The 9,914-nt window shown below is 46.0% G+C and overlaps 1 long non-coding RNA gene across 1 annotated transcript; it reads right to left on the bottom strand.

Annotated features, from left to right (window-relative positions):
- Positions 1-729: 729 nt before the first annotated feature.
- LOC307105478 lies at positions 730-8,999 on the bottom strand. The gene is made up of 2 exons (XR_013814021.1): positions 8,880-8,999; positions 730-5,422 (listed from the first exon to the last, which is right to left on the bottom strand). It is a non-coding gene; the product is annotated as an uncharacterized lncRNA (long non-coding RNA).
- Between the last annotated feature and the right edge of the window lie 915 nt (positions 9,000-9,914).

The following is a 9,914-nucleotide window of genomic DNA, read 5'->3' as shown; positions in this document are numbered from 1 at the left end:
TCTATAGAGTGAAAAAGGAAAATAAAAGTGCCTTCTCTCATTCCAAGGCCTTTCTCAGTCAGGCAACCACAAAAAGAATGAGCCTACAATTCATGCCATGTAATCTCTATCAGGCATAATTCAAATCAAATCCCATCAGGCAAAGTCTGGGATAATTAAAATATATAAGAGAACAGTGGTGACCTGGGGGAGAACTTATGAAACCTTGTCTAATGCTTCTGCTGAATATTCTTTTTGTTATGCTAGACTCCAAGCCCCTATCCGGGACCTGGTCAGCCGTCTGCCGGAGCTAACCGCCTGCTCCAGTCCACCATCATTGCTTGGATCCCAACACCCACCCCCCGCCATCTTTGCTGGTTTAATGTGTATATTTGCTCCTGATTGGCTGGTGGGCATGGCTTATGGGTGTAGCGAAGGTACAGTCAATTTGCATATTAATGTTTTATTAGGTAGGATTGCTATTTGCCCTTTCTCTATAATAGGAGTGTCAACCAAATTCACGATCAACAATGACAGATCAAAACACACGCGTTCAATTGGTGCCGGCAAGAGCTTCATATGTATCACACATGCACTAGTCAACTTAGCCTTTTATATATATAGAATAAACTTGCTTAATTAGACCTGCTTTCTGATTTAGCTAAACTTTTTCCAGCCCAGTGAAGCACCCCAACTTCTCTTTCAGGTAATTTCAAGGTCCACCATTTCTTTTCTCCTTTTTTTTTAAAAAAAATATATATTTCTTTATTGATTTCAGAGGATAGATAGAGAAACATCAATGATGAGAATCATTGATCGGCTGCCTCCTGTACATCTCACACTGGGGATCGAGCCCACAACCAGGGCATGTGCCCTTGGCCAAAATCAAACCCAGGACCCTTCAGTCCACAGGCCGACGCTCTATCCACTGAGCCAAACTGGCTAGGGAGAGGTCCACCATTTCTGACTTCTTTTCAGTTGGATCAAATTTCTAAGCTTCCTAAATCTCCATTTTCCGGATAATGAAAAGAAAATAGGATTCCACCGAATCTCCTATCTACCTACTCCAGGACTTCTGTGAGGATCAAATGAGATGAGGCACGGGAAAATGCTTCACAGACATTTGGTTAAAGTGTAAAATGTTCCACCTGTGTTCTTGGACTGAAGAAACTACAAGGAGGCTAGTCATCGCTAGGGAGAGGAAGCCAGGCGTTGCTATGTGACGTCATTACCCGGTGCCCACCTGGGCTGGGCTGTGGGCTGCATTTTGCGCCATGGGGTCTTGGCAGCCTTGGCCGCAATTTGGTGTGGTGTTGCTCCAGGGTGGTGGCGGGGTCTGTGTCCCACTTGGGTAAGGTGACCAGATTTTAACATTGGTCAAGCGGGACACCATTGACCGGGGGGGGGGGGGGGGGGGTGTGTTCTTAGTTAAAAATTTGGTCTATATTGTAATCGCTTTTGGTTTTTTTAATAAAAGGAAATTCACTTCTTACATCATCGTTGAATTTGCATCCTCTTTTCTTTTTTTTTTCTTTTAGAATAAGAGATTGCCTCATCTTCTTTTTTCTTTTTTAAATATATTTTATTGATTTTTTACAGAGAGGAAGAGAGAGGGATAGAGAGTTAGAAACATCGATGAGAGAGAAACATCGATCAGCTGCCTCTTGCACACCCACTACTGGGGATGTACCCGCAACCAAGGTACATGCCCTTGACCGGAATCGAACCTGGGACCTTTCAGTCCGCAGGCCGACGCTCTATCCACTGAGCCAAACCGGTTTCGGCTGCATCCTCTTTTCTTACTCATTATGTTAAAAATCTAAAAAAAAAAATTTTTAATTATATTATAAATTATTATATACATATTGCTTAAAAACACAGTAAGTAGGTACATAATTACATGAACATATTTTATTGTTAGTTTGTAAATTAAATTAATTTGATTGTTATAAAGTAACTATATTTTAAAAATGATTTTAATTTTAATCCTATATTTCTTTCTAAATAATAACAATACTAACTTGTATTATTTTTCCTCTGAATTTGTCGTAACGTAAGTCGTAAGTGTCACTTTCAAGGCCGGCGCTAGACTTTTTGCCGCCACTATAAAATATAAATAATACGAGTACTGTCTGCTAAATTCAAGAAAATTTATGTATTTATGAAATAAATAAATAAATTACTTACCTAAATTATCTGAATAGCTGATTTGTAATGACATCACTTGTTTAACTAGCTTACTAGCACGCAGTACGATGTGTATTGTCTGAGAGACAGTTACAAAATGTTTTCGTCGTTGCCAATCCCAAAAAATGCCATTGTTCATTAAGTCCAAACAATGGTGGTCGAATTCTAACAACTGATCAACAATGCGAACTTTGATAAGCAGTTCTCGATAATCAGTTCTCAACAATTATTTGTTATTATTAAAGTTTAACATTATAAAATTAACAAAAATAATATAAAACTCATATCCTGGCTAAATAGCCACATGGCCGCCAAAAACCGTATATTCCCTTCCCGTTCTCCTGCTGTTCCCTAGCTTGTCGTGCATTCTTTCAAAAAATTGGGACTTTTTTAAAACACCGCGGGACGCGGGACAAATTGTTAAAAATCGGGACTGTCCCGCCAAAAGCGGGACGTCTGGTCACCTTACACTCGGGGGATGCCCAGTGTTACTCTGTCAGCACCAGGTCCGTGGTGCCGTTTCTCTGTGCACACCACAGCAGCTCCTATGTTGAGCATCTGCCCCTGGTGGTCAGTGTGAGTCATAGCAACCGGTTGGACAGTGGGAAGAACACTTAGCATATTAGCCTTTTATATATATAGACTAGAGGCCCGGTTCACAAAATTTGTGCATGGAGGGTTGGGGGAATCCCTCAGCCCGGCCTGCACCCTATCCAATCTGAGACCCCTTGGGTGATGTCCAACTGCCTCTCACAATCCGGGACTGCTGGTTCCTAACCACTCACCTGCCTGCCTGCCTGATCACCCCAAACCACCTCTACCTGCCTGCCTGATTGCCCCTAACTGCTCCCCTGCTGGCCTGATTGCCCCTAACCATCTCTGCCTTGCCCCGCATCCAGGACCCAGGATTCCCCCCTCCGGCTGGTCACCGGTACCCGGGACCCTGGCTTCCCTCCCTCTGGCCAGCCACAGGCACCCAGGACCCAAGCCAGCTTTGCCTGGGCTGGCTGCAGCTGCAGGGGACTGTGGACGAGCAGCTTTGCACGGGCCGTAGCCACAGGCACCCAGGACCACAGGGCAGGCGACTTGTCCCTCTCCCGGGCTCCAGCCACAGGCGCTGGCACCCAGGACCATGGGGCGGGCAGCCTGTCCCTCTTCCAGGCCACAGCCCCAACCGCTGGCGCCCGGGACCGCAGGGTGTGTGGCTTGTCCCTCTCCCAGGCCGTGGCCTGGCTGGTCCCCATTCCTCTCTCGCGAGCTCATTTGTGCCTGGCTGGTCCCCATTCCTCTCTCCCCAGTGTTGAGTGTGTGAGCCCTTACGGTGTGACGGTGTGATGACCATTTGCATATTAGCTCTTCATTATATAGGAAACTATGAGTCTTGGCTGGTATGGCTCACTTGGTTGAGCATAGCTCCATGCACCAAAAGGTCACCAGTTCAATTCAGGTTGTAGTTCTATCCCCATTAGGGATGTACCAGTATACGGGATGCAGCCAATAGATGTTTCTCTCTCTCATCAATGTTTCTCTGTCTCTCTTCCTTCCTCTCTCTAAAATCAATACAAACATATTTCAAAAAAAAAGAGTATGGCCCTAGCCAGTTTGGCTCAGTGGATAGAGCATCAGCCTTCGGACTAAAGGGTCCTGGGTTTGAATCCGGCCGAGGGCATATACCCAGGTTGTGTGCTCAGTCCCCAGTAGGGAATGTGCAGGAGGCAGCAGCCAATCAATGATTCTCTCTCATCATTGATGTTTCCATCTCTCTCTCCCTCTCCCTTCTCTGAAATCAATAAAAATATATATAAAAAATAAATAAAATTTTAAATTACCTATTTTTTAAAAAAAGAGTATGTTTAAAAAAATACTATGAACAATTATATACCAATAAATTGGATGATCTGGAAGATGGATAAATTTTTAGAAATATACAATCTTCCAAAACTGAGTAAAAAAGAAACAGAAAATCTGAATAGACCAATAACCACTAATAAAATCAAAAAACTCCAAACAAAAGTCCACGACTGAATGATGTCAACAGGTGAATTTTATCAAACATTCAAAAAATACCTATCCTCATACTCAGAAAAATTGAGGGAAGACTCCCAAGCTCATTTTGAGACCAGTTTAACCCTTATTCCAAAACGAAAGACATTACAAAAAAAGAAAATTATAGACCAATAGCCCTGATGAACAGATGCAAAAATCCTCAACTAAATATTAGTAAATTGAATCCAGTAGTATGTTAAAAAGATCATAAACCATGATCAAGTGAGATTTATTCCTGAGATTAGTTCAATATCCACAAACCAATTAACATGATACACCACATTTAAAAATGAAGGTTGAAAATCATGTGATCATATCAATAGATGCAGAATAAGCATTCAACAAAATCCAGCATCAGCCTGGCCAGTTTTGCTCAATAGTTGAGTGTCAACCTATGAACCAGAAGGTCACAGGTCAATTCCCGGTCAGGACACATACCCAGGTTGCAGACTTGATCCCCAGTAGGCAGCCGATCCATAATTCTCTTATCATTGATGTTTCTATCTCTCTCTCTCCCTTCCTCTCTCTAAAACTAATAAAAACATTTTTTAAATCCAACATCCGTTTATGATAAAAACTCTCAGCAAAGCAGAAATAGCGGGGACTTCATTCAACATGATAAAGAGCATATATGACAAACCCACAGCTAACATGATACTCAACTGGAAAAAGCTAGAAGCATTTTCCTTATGATCAGTGTACCTGTCCAATTTCCCAACACCATTTATTGAAGAGACTGTCCTTACTCCATTATATGCTCTTGCCTCCTTTGTCAAATATTGAGTTGAATGGCTTGCGTCGATTTCTGGATTCTCTGTTCTGTTCCATTGGTCTATCTGCCTGTTCTTGTGCCAGTACCAGGCTGTTTAGAGTACAGTAGCTTTGTAGTATAACTTGGTATCTGGTATTGTGATTCCTCCAACTTTGTTCTTCTTTCTCAAGGTTGCTGTGGCTATCCAGGGTCTTGTTTCCATATAAATTTTTGGAGTGTTTGTTCTAGATCTGTGAAATATGCTGTTGGTATTTTAATAGGGATTGTATTGAATCTATAATGAGTCGTCAGCTGTTAAAGTGTATATACATTTTTTGAGAGACACCCTGGGTATACACACTTTGACTAAATATAAAGGCAGTGTTTGTACTTCAACTGCATTTTCAAACTTCTAGTAGCATTTCAGGATGAATTTCCTTTTTTCAAAGCTTAGTCTGGCTGAAAAGAAAGAAACATCAATTGAGCTACCAGCTGTTAAAGTGTGTATACATGTTTCGGGGACACCCTGTAGGTGAGAGGATTAGAATACAGAATAAAAAATCCAGAAATAGATCTAACTATGAAGGAATTTCACACATGACAGGAACTTCTCATTCACCTAATCCATCTAATGTGTCCTGTTCAATACAGTAACCACGAGCCACATGTGGCCATTGAGCACCTAAAATATGCCTAGTCTAAACTGAGATGTGACGTAAGTAAAATATACATCAAATTTCAAAGACTTAGTATTAAAAAAAGAACAAAATATCTCATTAACTATTGTTTAAAATTAATTACATGTAAAATTATTTTTTTACAGAATGGGTTAAGTTGGTAAAAGTAAATTTCACCTACCTATTTCTTTTTACTTTTTTAAAATGCAGCGACAAATAAAAAACTTGAGTGTTTTACATTATATTTCTTATGGACAGAACTGCTCTAAGGAAAAATAAAGATCTTCCCTTTACATCATATTTTTAAAAATAAAGATAAAGAGTTAAATTAAAGCCGAAACCGGTTTGGCTCAGTGGATAGAGCATCGGCCTTCAGACTGAAAGGTCCCAGGTTCGATTCTGGTCAAGGGCATGTACCTTGGTTGCGGGCACATCCCCAGTAGGGGGTGTGCAAGAGGCAGCTGATTGTTGTTTCTCTCTCATCGATGTTTCTAACTCTCTATCCCTCTCTCTTCCTCTCTGTAAAAAATCAATAAAATTTTTTTAAAAAAGAGTTAAATTAAAAAATAAAAAATACCATATGAGATCCTAGGAAAGTACATTAGAATCTGAGGGTCAGGATGGACTTCTTAATGAGGACAACTTGTCATATATACACGTGTATGCAGAAACAGATAAAAAGACAAACAACCCAATAGGAAAAGCAGGCAAAGAGCAGGATTGAAAATGCCCAGAAAAACAAATCCTAGTGACAAACATTTAACAGAAAGATACTCTAAATTACTAAGGAAAAGAAAATGCAATTTAAGTGACTAAGACATCTCTTTACTGGTTGGGGGGTGACCAACGTAGATGATACCTCTGTCAGGGATGTGGGAAAACGGGCAAGCTCATGCGCTGCTGCCAAGGGACATGTGCGAATAACAGGCTTCTGAAAAACCAACACTGCACTACCCATCACAGTTAAAACTGTATCATATCCTTCAACAAGGAACCATCCTCAGAGTACTAATTCCACTACACATATTGACATATGTTCACAGACTCTGTATTGTAACACTGTTTATGCAGCAGCAAAAATTTAAAAATGAAACCAAGAAACATTCAATAAATTAATAAATGCCATCTGCTGACAAAAGGCTGAAAAATGTATGGTACCTGCAGCATAAGACCAGGTAAGCAATCATTAAAAATGTTAAATGAAAAATATTAGCAAAATTTTTTACACTTGAAATATCAACACTGGCTCCGTGGTAGGGATAGACTACCTCATAACATGATGGTACAGGCATAAATAGGTACAACCTTATGGGAAGACTCTATTAGACGTTTAAATGTCCATGCCTTTTGACCCAGCAGCCCAACTTCCAGAAATCCATCTTATTACCTTATGGCATGACAATCTAAACATACCTGTGCAAATATGCAAAATCATTATGTTGCACACCTTAAGCTACTACAACATTGTATGTCAATTATATCTCAAAACTGAGGAAGAAAGATATATGTACAAGGATGTTCACTATAGCCTTTATTTAGTAAGACTTGGAAAGAACCTAAATGTGTACTCTAAATAAAAAGCTGCATAAGCCGAAACCGGTTTGGCTCAGTGGATACGGTCTGCGGACTGAAAGGTCCCAGGTTCGATTCCGGTCAAGGGCATGTACATTGGTTGCGGGCACATCCCCGGTAGGGAGTGTGCAAGAGGCAGCTGGTCGATGTTTCTCTCTCATCGATGTTTCTAGCTCTCTGTCCCTCTCCTTTCCTCTCTGTAAAAAATCAATAAAATATATATATTTTTAAAAAGCTGCATAAGTTATGTCTACAGAATAAAATAATAACACAGACTTGCCCAACCCACCATACATGACCTCAACAGTTTTCTACCTGCAGTGCTAATTTGGCTATTTCTTCTATACGACTCATTAATTTTAAGCCATCTTCTAGTCTCCTCTCCTGATATAAAAACATTATTTAAAATGTTTATAAATTTTCATCTCATTAAAAAAATCATCTCATTGTAATTCACTTTTTGCATGCCTTGGTATAAATCAGCATTACAACACTCATCACTCTCCCTGCAAAGCCAGGCTACCTTAGAATTGGGGCATTTTGTGAACTAGAACAAGTACCGCTGCTACAATTTCTAATGGTCCAATAGCAATGAGGCGGGGAGGGAGTTAATAAATGTAATTTTCTCAAGTTTAATCCTCTTCAATCATTGGCTACCGAAAAGAAAAGTGAGCAAAAAGCCAAAGAACAGTAAAGAAAAAGTAGACCACCTGTATTTAGCACGTGTGATCACAAACCTTCATAACTCGCACATTGGAATATTTTCTGCAAATAGTTTCTGGCTCCCAGGATGTGAGGCTAAACACCGAGCATTGTTTGTAAAGAGCATCACAACTTACACGCGACACGTCGGGCCCTCGGCCACCGCCCTCGGAGGGTACACCACACAGGTCACCCCCTTCAGTCCGAGGCCGCAGCCCAGGGTCGGGGAGGGAAGGCGCGACCCTTCCGCACCGGCAGGGCCCCACTCCCAGCTCGAGCTCCTCCCGCCCCATCGCCCATTCCTCCCGCCCCGGGCCCGCGAAGCTTCCAGCAGCAAGGGCGCTGCCATGAGGTCCGGAGTCCAGACCAGCACCATCGCCTCGCGGAGAGGCTCGCGTCGCCGCCCAAACGGGGGGAAGAGCGGCCTCGGCTCGCACGCAGCGGCGGGCGGAGCGAGCAGCGGGGGAACCGGTGAGCAGCGGCGGCGCAGAGCCAGCTCGCTCGGGCCCGCTCCAGCGGGGGCGAAGATCACAGGGCGAGGGGCACGACCCCGCGGCCGGGAGAACCGACTCCCAGAGCGGTAAGGCGAACCCTAACCTAGTCGGAAGTGACGTGTCACTGAGCCCTGCAGCCCGCCCCGTACACGGCCGCCGCAGCTAGGCACCGTCTCCCGGACTGGCCAGCGGAGGCAGGTGTAGCTCCAAGTCCGACCCGCCCGGCTCCGGCAGCTCCCTGCGCCACCCAGAACCAACCGAACCCAGCCCGAGCCGAACCGGAGCCCAGCCCAGCCGGGTGGGTCAGCTCCCCACCGCGCCCGCGGGCGCCCGCCGGGCTGCTTCAGCGCTCAGCCACGCGCATGCGCGGCCCTCCGTCCAGAGGCTTCCTCGGGCCGCCGGGGCGACCACGTTTCGGCCCCGGCCCCTCCGGGTCCCTCCTCGCCCTAGACTCCGGCCTGCGATCCTCACCTCCGGCCTCCCGCCTTCTTCTGCGCTGGCAGCGCCTGGCCCGCGGCCGCCCGCGGCCACAGGCTCCCAGCCGCCAGCCTCTAGGAGCGACTTCCGCTTCCGGCGAGTATTGTGTGTCGCGCTGCGGGCGGGGCGGGGGGAGGAGGAAGGAGGAGGCAGCGCTCCGGCGGCTCCGCGCCCCGCACTGCCGGATCCGTGGCCGGGAAGGTAGGTGCCGTCCCGCCGCCGGGCCCGGGCCCGGGGTCTGCCCCCGCCGGCCGGGCCCGCACGCCGCGTCCCAGCGCCCGCGCCACCGGCCCGCACGTACCCACAGCCGCCTCCACCCGCCTCGGGCCGGGGACGTTGGCCGCCCCGGCGACGTCAGCGCGTCCGGCGTTGCTTGGCTACCCCGCCGTGCCCCCTGCCCGCCGCCGCCCGCCGCCCCCGTGAAACTGACGTCGTCCCGGCGGCTCTCGGCTGCGCCCCGGCCGCGGGCACCCCACCTTCACGTCCACGCCTCGCCTGGACACGCATCCCTCCCTCCCTGCCAACCTCTCCCCTCCAGCCCCTGCGCCTGACCTGACGGGAGAAGATGGAGCCCGGGGTGGGACCGAGTTGTGAACCGCGCTCAGGAGAGGGGCGCAAGGTGGGGCCCGGACAGTGTAGCAAATTGAGGAGGTGCCTGGAGTTGGCGCTTCTGCAGACACGAGGACGAGAGGGAGAGCAATCTCCCACCCAGAGCGCCGAGGCCCCGCGGCTCTCCCTCCTTCCCTAACCTCCCATTGTTTTCCCACCCCTTTGCCAGTCCAGTTCCCTAACTGCATACAATTCCCTTCACCCCAGGCGAGGAGGCCACCCAATTTCTAGAAGACTTGGAGAAAGGGCAGGCTCACCGCCATTGGGGTCCCTTAGGTGGGTGGGGAAGCCTCATGGACTGAACAGTCTCCTGGTTGAGGGAAGAATTTGAGATTCAAATAAGTTACTACAAATTAAAGACTAAATGTGTGCCATCAATATACACAGGAATAATAGTCATTATTAACCCAACTCATTATA

Source organism: Cnephaeus nilssonii (assembly GCF_951640355.1).
Source record: "Cnephaeus nilssonii genome assembly, chromosome: 9".
Lineage (NCBI taxonomy): Eukaryota > Metazoa > Chordata > Mammalia > Chiroptera > Vespertilionidae > Cnephaeus > Cnephaeus nilssonii.
Note: the sequence above shows the minus strand (reverse complement) of the source record. Positions and strands in the feature narration are given on the sequence as shown.